The sequence below is a fragment of the Lolium perenne genome, chromosome 7, assembly GCF_019359855.2.
Source record: "Lolium perenne isolate Kyuss_39 chromosome 7, Kyuss_2.0, whole genome shotgun sequence".
In the NCBI taxonomy this organism is placed as follows: domain Eukaryota; kingdom Viridiplantae; phylum Streptophyta; class Magnoliopsida; order Poales; family Poaceae; genus Lolium; species Lolium perenne.
This window is the reverse complement of record NC_067250.2, coordinates 254,684,651-254,694,610: the sequence shown is the minus strand read 5'-3', so window position 1 is coordinate 254,694,610 and position 9,960 is coordinate 254,684,651. Positions and strand designations below refer to the sequence as shown.

Below are 9,960 nucleotides of genomic sequence, written 5' to 3'. Positions count from 1 at the left end.
GTGTTTGTCGTAGGAGATGGAGCGTCATAATTGACAGGGGAGGAGCTGCTGCCGGTGGACTTGAAGAGGGACATGCCTCATGCTTCAGTGGAATCTAAAGGTATAATTGCTGCACCCCCATGGGGATCTCACAGCGATTTGCGATTCTTGACCGTCGGATCTCCTCATCTGTGCAATCACGTCCGTTCGTTGTGGGCTCAGAGCTAGCGTACTGGTTGGCTGTGGCAGCGTGTGGGCGTCCTCCTGCTAGATAAAGTGATGCAATGGCGCTGTTATACCCTCCTGCAGCTGCACACAGGACCCACGTCCATTCGGGTCCACTCCTCATTGGATTGGGTAAGTTTTTGGGTGGGTTACGTGAGACTGCTGCTGGAAGAGAGAGAACCAGCGGGCAAATCCTCCCCAATCCGTGTCTTCTCCTCTTTCCCCCAATCCTATCTCCTCCACCCGACCCTCCTGCTCCCACCCGCTCCGACGACCGCCCCCCACTTTCTCCACCCAGCCGGCTGCAGCCCCGCCGGCCGGAGGCCATGGCGGAACCATACGCGACGGAAGGGCTGCAGCCCAGCCTGGAAGCGGCACTGGAGATGGAGGATCTCCTCCATAGCTTCGTTCCTCCACAACTTCGTTTCTTCGGGATATGCTGACCAGCCGGATGCCTTGGCTTGCAGGACGACGAAGAGCTCAACGAGGGATGGGGAGGCGGCAGTACATCAATCGGCGCGAGCTCGTGAGGGGAGAAGATCATGGCGGCTAGGGTTTCCACAACAGGTCACTAGCCCGCAGTTCCTCCCTGCAGATTGGCCCAAATCAGGTCAGAGCGGCGCGACGGCAGCCTCCTGGTAGTATTGGTGATGATGCCATGGCTAGACCCTATGGTTGCTTGGTCGGCCAGATCTGGTCGGCTGGTTCTTCCTCCTCCTTTTCATTGGTCTCCCCATGTAAGGTGCTTCATCTGACATGTTTTAGATTTTGGTTGTGGCTATTGATTGCAAACTTCTCCTCTCTTATTGCTCTTATTCTAGAGCTGATTAGTTAGTTACTGATTTTATTCTTTCTTTTATCATAGGTTCTGATTTCTTTTGCTAAGATCAATTACACCTGGGTGGCGACAACTGAAGTGACAAAGAGGATAATAGCCATCTTTCCATAAGGCCATGGGAAAATGAAGTGTGGCAATTGTGCTAATCCTTGAGTGCAAGCAACTCTCTGGAGAGTTGATCGTGTGTTTGGAAGAGGTGTCCCAGGATGGTTCTGTATTAGGTGCTCTTTTTTTTGTCTCCTACTTCCATTAGCATTTCGTTTTTTAGATACAAACACTCTGATTTTCGACTGCTAATTGATGGTTTTCTTCAACACAATGTATGCAGGTCTGCGAAAGGATAAGATTCTAGCAGAAGGGATTAGCGAAGAAGAAGACCAAGGTGATTTCACTCTCTAATGTTTTCCGTGTAGTTGGGAAATAAGACCAAGAAGAAGACCAAGGTAACATCGAAATCCAGCAATATGTCTCTTAGTCATGCACTGCTTTGAGGATAAGTTTACTTTAAACCAAGCATCCACTATTTTAGATCAAATGGCTGTGATTGGTATTAAAAACCTGATTCAATTTAGTTATAAGAATAGATTTAGTCTATCTATTGCAGTCTGATTCGAATTTTTTTAGTTAGTATACTCACATCTCAGTTTGTACAGGTGCTAGCTGACATGGTCCCATTTGGTTTTCGAGGGCGCTGGTGACAGACGGTGACGTTGTGATCTCCTTATATCGGTTCTTTCATGTCTCTGTACCATGGAACCTATTCATGTTTCCTTTTTGTCTTTTGAGGTAACTAAGTTCAAAAATGATCTAAATAAGCTTATCCATGAGGAGCATGAGGAGCAGCTCTGCTTTTGAGGCTGCGGCCACAGACCTCCCCGTCCCCTGCAGCGACTGGCAATTTGAGGCGACAGCCATGCTCCTTACTCTCTTTCTTGATCCGGTAGTTTCTTTGTTTTTCTTTTTTTTTCTATTATCTTGAGGAAATCCTAGCTCTATTTTCCTTTGTAACAGAAACCTACTTCTAACAAGGACAAGGAGCCATGCTAATATTCCTCTCTTCCTACTAATCTCCCTCCTCTCGATCTATTTAATCCTACAGATCATCATATTTGTTTTGTCTAGAAGGTGTTTGACAAAAAACCATGCAGGCCACACTTTAATTGGGTTGTTATTAGAATGTTTCTCACATTTTCATGTAATCAGTCTAATTCAAATATGTTTTGGTGGGTGGATGGATATCCCCCAATCCAATCATTTTTTTGTGGTTTGAGGTATTTTCTCAAATGATAATAACATCTGGAGATTTTTATTTCCAGGACATGCCTTAATAATGGAGTCAGATCTACTCATTAGGCAGAAGGAAGTGAGGAACAAAGGAGAGCATATTGTTAACGGCCAAGATTCACCATCTGACAAGATTTATGTGGAGTCCCTGCTCAACAGTGTGCTCTGGAGCTCTGCGCCACGACCGACAAAGTGGGAGACATGCAGCACTTCATGCTGGCTACCACTTCCCTCCATCAGCTCTTAGGTACACCCCTTTTTTCCACGCTAATTGCTCAATGAAGTTGCCTGGTGGGTTATTGAGTTCGTGTGGTTGTGCTATATGGCTGCAACTGGCCAGCTTTGGTTAATTATTTTTTCAGTGCATACATCACTATTATACCTCCTTTTCTTGCTTATGATCATGTATACTACATTCATTTCTGGGAATTTGAGTATCGAAGAAGGCTTGCTTTTCTATGTAATAGAGCAACCAAAATGATCATTTACCTCTTCTATAGGGAATTGTCCTTTTTGAAAAGAAAAACAAATTTTTCTATGATTATTTGTTATGCAGCAGTCATTATCACTATATTGATTTCACTTCACATATAGGTTTGTTACTGCGGTTATTTTTCAGAGTACATCTGTCTAGAATAAGGATCTTGCTTTTCTATGTAAAAGAGCAACCAAAATGATCATTTACATTTTCAATAGGGGATTGTCCTTTTTGAAAGAAACAAACTTTTCTATGATTATTTGTTATGCAGCATCCATTTTCACTATACTGATTTCACTTCTCATATAGGTTCCTTATCCCGGTTCTTTTCAGAGTACATCAGTCTAGAATAAGGATACTTAGAAAGTTCAGTTTTCGGTGTTTTCTAAATGTCGTTCTATTTCTGCTAGATAGAACACCATATAACACGATGCAATATATTATATCAGTCATACCCATCAAAATTGTATGCTTTCCTTGATGTTTTTTCTGTCATAACGAACTGTAGGCCTAATAGTTGGAACCCTGGTTGGTTATACATAGTTATTTATTTTCACAAGTGCTTAGTGTGTGCCTAGCAGCTTGCACTAGAAAGCTGGATATGTGGTTCCTGTAATCCTATTAATTTACAACTAATAGTGACGAAACTATTTATGAAGGTGTAAGACGGTCATTGCTGCTCTATTCAAGGAGGGGAAGACATCAAAGCAAAATAGTAGAAAAGAAATGCTATTTGCTCTCCCTAATGATTTTGTTATAGTAGGCAATCAAGTTCCTTTCGATGACTGTATTGAGATGTGTCTTGTACCCAGAGGGAGTTCGCATACCTAAAATTGAATGCTTTATCTGCAGGTTGTATGTCAATTTTACATCTTTTAATGGGCTTTGATTTTAATCTGTCTTCAGTTGTTCTCATGTTATTTAATGGGTATGTGGGTGCTAATAGACACTAATTCATTCTACCTCCCGTTCATTTGGAATTTGGGCCGTTGGATCGATGGCACCTCAGAGTGAATCTTTCAGATCGAGAGGGTTCTATTTCTTCTCTGCTCGATGCAGCAAGAATCGAATTGACGGGAATGCCAGTGGTTCATGTTTTGGTTTTTCCTTATCTCGCAGGGAGACTTCAAGCACGTGGAGGACATGAAGCACATGGTGGCCTCCGAGACGCTCCCCGACTCCGACCAGAAGCTGCAGTATATTGCACCACCTGACAGATTGGTTGCCATCTGCTCGGCAACATTGGGTATCTGTGCAATTAGGTAGTGTATACCGTAGCTCAGACAATCACCAAAAGGGGTGGGATTGGACACCCTGTAGCAAACAAGGTAAAAGTTCTCTGAATAAAATGTCTTAACCTGCTTCTCTATGTGTTGCCTGATGTGTGTGGGTGAGAGAAATAAAAAGGAAACATTAGAGTTCTTCATTGGTTTATCTCATTTTGTTTAGCAGGTATATAAAGCATTTGATTTATGTGATGAACTGATTATTCCCATTCATTTTCAGGTTTAGGAGCCACTTGTGCATTGCAGTTGTTGTAGCACAAATGTCGTCTTCCTTCACATATTTACTGTCGAACTCCACTTTATTAAATAGGTAATAGGTACATTCTTTCTGTACATAGGTCAATAAACATTTCATATGCTGTGCCTTTTGGCTACAGATTTTTTTTTGGCATAAGATAGAGTATTCCTTATTTGATGGACCTTTCGCTTTTTTTATGAAGTGTTAGGTCGCTGAGATGTTTGCGAGCAAAATAATCTAATCAGGCCCTATATCTCTTTTTTAATTTAGTCTTAAAGATTTTATGTAGCATGTCTTTGATCTGTTGAATCTTACTGAGTTAGCAAATCATTCTACGTTAATCTCTCTTTGTTTTATATTGTTGTATATGCTCCTGTAAGAAAAGTACCCTTAGTTTTGCATGGAATTTGTTTCCATTAAATCCTTACATTCTTTAGATTTCTCCTATTGCAGGATGATGATGTGAACATCTTTAGTTTCGGAGATCTTTTGCACACAGGAGTCATTATTTTGTAACTTGAATGTGTAGGTTCTTCACGAATTTCAGTCAGGACAATCTGCTGACTATATAAACATCAGATATTGCGCCACATGCCACCAGCTCAAGAAGAGTCGCACCTTGAAAAAATAGTGTCATGACCTGGCAGGATGTCGTGCTACGCCGAATACTACTGTTATGTCTGGTGGCCAAGATGACAATTGCGTGTTCCTAAAATGAGATTATACAGGTAGAAGCATGGAAACTTGGTGTTTGTTATCATTTCGTTCTGTGCATGTCTTCAGAATATCAAAAATGCAGTTGTTGGTGTTATTTGAATTATATTTGTGTGATTTAAAAAGTAAGCAATGCGTTTCTTATACATTGGGTCTCAGATTTCAATATACATGGGGAGATTATTTAGGTTGTGCTATACTTCTGTGCAGGGAAACCTTATGAATCAAGTAGTGCGCTGATGAGGTTAATAGGTTTTTATGGACGTGAGAGGGATAAGGTATTCTCTCCATACCTAATCATTTATTTCTTCATAAGCACATTATTTTTGGTGATTCTAATTATTTAAGTGTGCCGGTATCCACTATTTTACATTATGGGACAGTTGAGCTAATGAAAACACAATCAGCTTGCTGCTTTGTGTCTGGCGTTAAATACCGAAATATCTGCACTCTTTTAAAATTTGGTACAGTTGGGCTAACAAAACCACAATCAGCCTGCTGCTTTGTGTTGGTTAAATACCGAAATCACTGCATACATATCACGACTAGCTGTTTATGAAGATAATTTCACCAAGAATAGAAGGTTGGTGATTCAGATCAGAGGTCAGTGTGAGCATCAAGCACTACATGTTCAGCATGTATTGTTTAAGTGTGACGATTATATCATCATATTAACAATCACAATGATGATGTCGGGTATTTCTTTTGGATACTCAAATAGCTTAGTATTGCCCATTTGAGCATCATATATGGTAGTGATACAGTGAAATTATCTGATACACTGTTATACATAACATTATTGCTAGTGCATTATTTAGGCGAGGAAAGCTTTCACCACTTATTTCTCTTCATAATGATAATTTGCTACTATGGTCTTCTGAGCTGTGAACTTGTATGCTTTTGTTGATTGGGGTAGATTCAAATGCATCGTTGTAAGTTAGGCATGTCTCCCATCTATGGCCTCTGCATGTACATACCCTGTTCTATTCTATTTTTTTCTTGGATGTGCATTTATCTCTATCTAGGTACAATATATTTTTCGAGTGATACCAATCTATAAAAGTTACAAGTTATCCTTATCTCCCATGGTTAGATTTTCCAGACCTGGCATGTTTGTGTAATTAGAGAAGAAATATCTTATTTTTTCACTGCTACCCGTGAATCCTTGCTGAGTTTTCATTTTCATCTGGTTTATAGATCCTAATAAAAATTTGCACATAGGCTAGAGTTAACATTTTACGCATCAACTTGTCATGGTCTGCTAGCTTACAAAAATTTATTTTTTCTGATATGATCATTGTAACTTATTTGGCAATTCATAACTATGAAGCTTCAGCTACGTATTCCGAACAAGGTTATATTGAGGCTTGGACATACCAGAGATCAACCCGTCGAGAAGCATGCATATACCAGGAAACCAAAGAAACAGCCTAGAAGCATGCGGTTTGTCCAGGACGAGCACTGCACCTGCAATGGAAAATATAAGCCACTTATCTACACTGCCAGAAGTATCTACATTAGCTCCAAGAAAAAACACTTGGTTAATATGGAGCACTCCTGGTCTACTGTAATATTAACAATCGCTCTGTAATTGTAACAAGTTCCTCTCTTGGTTTGCTATCATGGCTACTACACTGGGATAATAGTGTTTTCATACAATGTTGAGTTTCATGCTACACCATATGCTTCGAATCGACACATGAATATATAGATCCAGCCTGACTCAATCATTCTTATAAGTGCATATCAGTACAGTTTGCTATCACCCTACGATGCAGACTTGAATGTACTTACATATAGGCTCCTTTTTACATACAGACTCAGTGCTGATAACCAAATGTGCATATCTGAGTTTGAGTTAAACAGCTAAATGACTGCATCATCTCCCCTCCGCACACTCGAGCATGATACCTACCCGCTTATCTCATTCCCAATCTATACAAACAGAATCTGAAAACGATTAAAAGATAATTGATGAAGAGTGAAAAAATCAAAAATGAAGAATGAGTCTAAAACAAATGACACATTTAGAGCGCGTTCGAGAAAAATGAAGATTGATATACTTAGCAAATTCAGCTAAACAAATGAGAAAACCAACAAATGATTTTTAATGAGATATAAAAAGCTCACTATCGATGAAGGCAAATTGCCGGTCTGCCACTCATTTGCTCAGTTCCCCTTTCTTATCCCACTTCTCTCTCCCACTAAAAAAAGCTGAGATTAGTGACTAAGAAAATTATAATGAAGAACTGAGCAAATTAAAATGAAGAAATAAGCAAAACGAACTGAAGAAGAAAAATTATTACAAATGAGATAGAGAGCTCACCCTGGCTGCAGGCAACTGCTGGTTTGCTACTCCAATGCTTTGTTCCTCTTTCTTCTCCAACTTCTCTTTCCCACTAAAAGCAAAGACTAAAGAAACCACGTGGAAGTCCAGTCTAAGAAAACTCTCAGAAATCAACAACTGACTCTGAAGAACAGTGAACAGGATCAAGACTGAGATGAAAAACTGAAGGTATATGAAAGGATCACTGAACTAAATAACCTAAGAATCTGATAACTGAAGAAAGAAAGACTCGCAGTGATGAAAATGGAAAAGAGACTACGATGGAAACTGGAGAAAGAGATACTATAACTGAAAAGCTAACGAAACATGAACACTAACTAATGGCTAAGGAAGAATGGGTGACTGAAACTTAGATCCAAAATGCCCAATTTCCACTAGCCCCCGCTCTGCGCTGTAAACACCCAGTACAGCTACCCTCGTCCGTCTCTCTCAATGGTGACAACCATAACTGAAAATCACGGACCCAAACTCCCCAGCCTCGACAAATCGTGCAGAACATAGAACAGAGGTCCAAAATCTCCCTCCCCCATAAACAGGAAGCATAATAATTAGGAGCACGATATAGACTCGATACAACATCATCTGAAAAAGGAATCAGCGCGCGGAGGAAAATCTCCCAAGCCGGCGTCGGCGCCAGACCCTTCGGCCGTCCCGCCAGCCGGTAATCCCCTTGGACCGGCCAGTGGCCACATCCCGCGCCGGACATATCGGTCAGCCGCCGAGACTCCCCGGAGCACGTCGATGAGGAGGCCTAAGGCGTGGTCGGCCACGCCGGTGGAGAAGTCTCGCCAGCTCCGGCCACAACGACGCCCTGGCGCGCGCACTCGACGAGATGTCAGGCCGCCCGCTCGCCCCGCCGGTTGTCTCTCCCTCTGTGAAAGCTCTTGGACACACTCCGACAAGACTCACCTCCCAAACAAAGAAGACGCGTGGCGAGAGAAGACATGAGCGGGCAAGCAAAAGCAAACGGATACAATAGAAACTGAACAGAAGAGATCAAGCCCGTAAGAGACATCAAGATGCGCACAACCTTGTAACGATCCAACGGACACGAATATGACTATTCACTAATTGAAAAAACAGCTAACAATTAAATAGGCGTTTATCATTTTGGAATGTGCCGAGGGGTATGTATAAACTGATGTATGATCCTGTAGTGGTCTTAGTGCTGTATATCGAATATTTCGTCATTACATCATACTATTACGCCTGGAATATGATATTATTAATCTTGGAAACTAATGGGTTCAAATTATTTCAGAATTTCAATACGAAAAGCAAGGAATGCGTCCAAAGACGCGCTTAAAATTTAAGAAATGTATTATCATATTAGCAGCTATTTTTATCTCTGTTATACAAAATAAATATGCACATGAACTTCACGGGACCGTGCGCCAAGGCGCACATCTAAATCTAGTGATAGAATAAATAGGTGGACTTGCTGCTTGCTCGCCTCGTCCGTGGATCCATTTGCCCCTAGTGCTGTGAGGAGAGGAAGCGGTGAAGGTGCATGCCAAAGTAATAATGTCTTCAATGCTGTGACGGTTTGAGAAGAGGAATAGCCAATTGACGTATCTGCTACAATAGTGGAGAGTAAATATGCCAAATATTTTTAACTGTGAAGGAGGGAGTAGTAAGGATTAAGTAGTAAACAAAAAATGCAAGGGGATAGGCGTCATCATACGAACAGGCAGCTGTGCCTAGCCTGCATGTACCAGATGACATGGACATGAGTTGGGTAATGTGGTGGGACCGCTGATGTGGCATAGTTGCATGTTTAGAGAAATAGGTTAGTGGGGATGAACTACTTAATTATATAGGATTTGATTCCGAGTATTTCCTCTTTATAAGCCTGAAAGGACCTGAATCTGAGTATTTATCCTTTCTATTATAGGCCACTATGTTTTTGCTTATGCCAGTGTTGTATAATTTTGCAAGAAAGCTAGAGTCAGCTACAATCAATGTGTAACTGACAAGTTTTCTGCTTCTGTATATAGATTTAAGAGTTAGGAATTTAATCAGTACAACTTATCACTTCAGTTTGGATAAGCAGCTATTTGTGCCAGCATTGTATAATTAGCTAGAAAGCTATATTTGTTCTTCACACATGGTTTTAAGTGAATTAAGAATCATGACAGAAAATTACTATTGTTACGCCATCACTGACACCAAGTTCCACCCGGCCCCCGGCACGAGCAGCAGCTCCATCGTCCCCTCATACACGCACACTGATGAGACCTTGCTTCTCTGTGACGAAGGACGCTGCACCGGCCCTCGGTGTATGAAGTGGAAAAAACGATCTTTCACTCTTACGCGATTGCATACACCGGTGTTTGGTTTACAAGGTGTTCTAGGTTTGCTCTAGGTTTGCTGCAGCTACTTTGTTAGCCGGATTCGAGGCTAGCTTGCACTCGTATTTGAAATTTCAGAACTGGGAGCGCCCATGACGCGTTGGTACATGTTTAAGGCAGCAGCTATAAGTAGTTTGTTCTCCTAGATATAAGGGAAGCACTTCTTGCTTATTTTGATACATGTAACCGCTTGGTGAAGCTCACATGTTCAGAAGTGTAG

The 9,960-nt window shown here is 41.3% G+C and overlaps 1 long non-coding RNA gene across 5 annotated transcripts; it reads left to right on the top strand.

Annotated features, from left to right (window-relative positions):
- The first annotated feature begins 428 nt into the window (after nucleotides 1-428).
- Nucleotides 429-6,772, top strand: LOC127313431 (uncharacterized). 5 transcript variants are annotated; one of them, XR_007858989.2, is made up of 11 exons: nucleotides 429-946; nucleotides 1,070-1,263; nucleotides 1,371-1,485; nucleotides 1,696-1,982; nucleotides 2,359-2,573; nucleotides 3,464-3,656; nucleotides 3,924-4,132; nucleotides 4,311-4,400; nucleotides 4,782-5,056; nucleotides 5,253-5,320; nucleotides 6,373-6,772. It is a non-coding gene; the product is annotated as an uncharacterized lncRNA (long non-coding RNA). The 5 variants fall into 5 exon arrangements; XR_007858986.2 differs by lacking the exon at nucleotides 3,464-3,656 and having other exon boundaries at nucleotides 434-941; XR_007858987.2 differs by lacking the exon at nucleotides 3,464-3,656 and having other exon boundaries at nucleotides 434-946; nucleotides 4,858-5,056.
- Nucleotides 6,773-9,960: the final 3,188 nt, after the last annotated feature.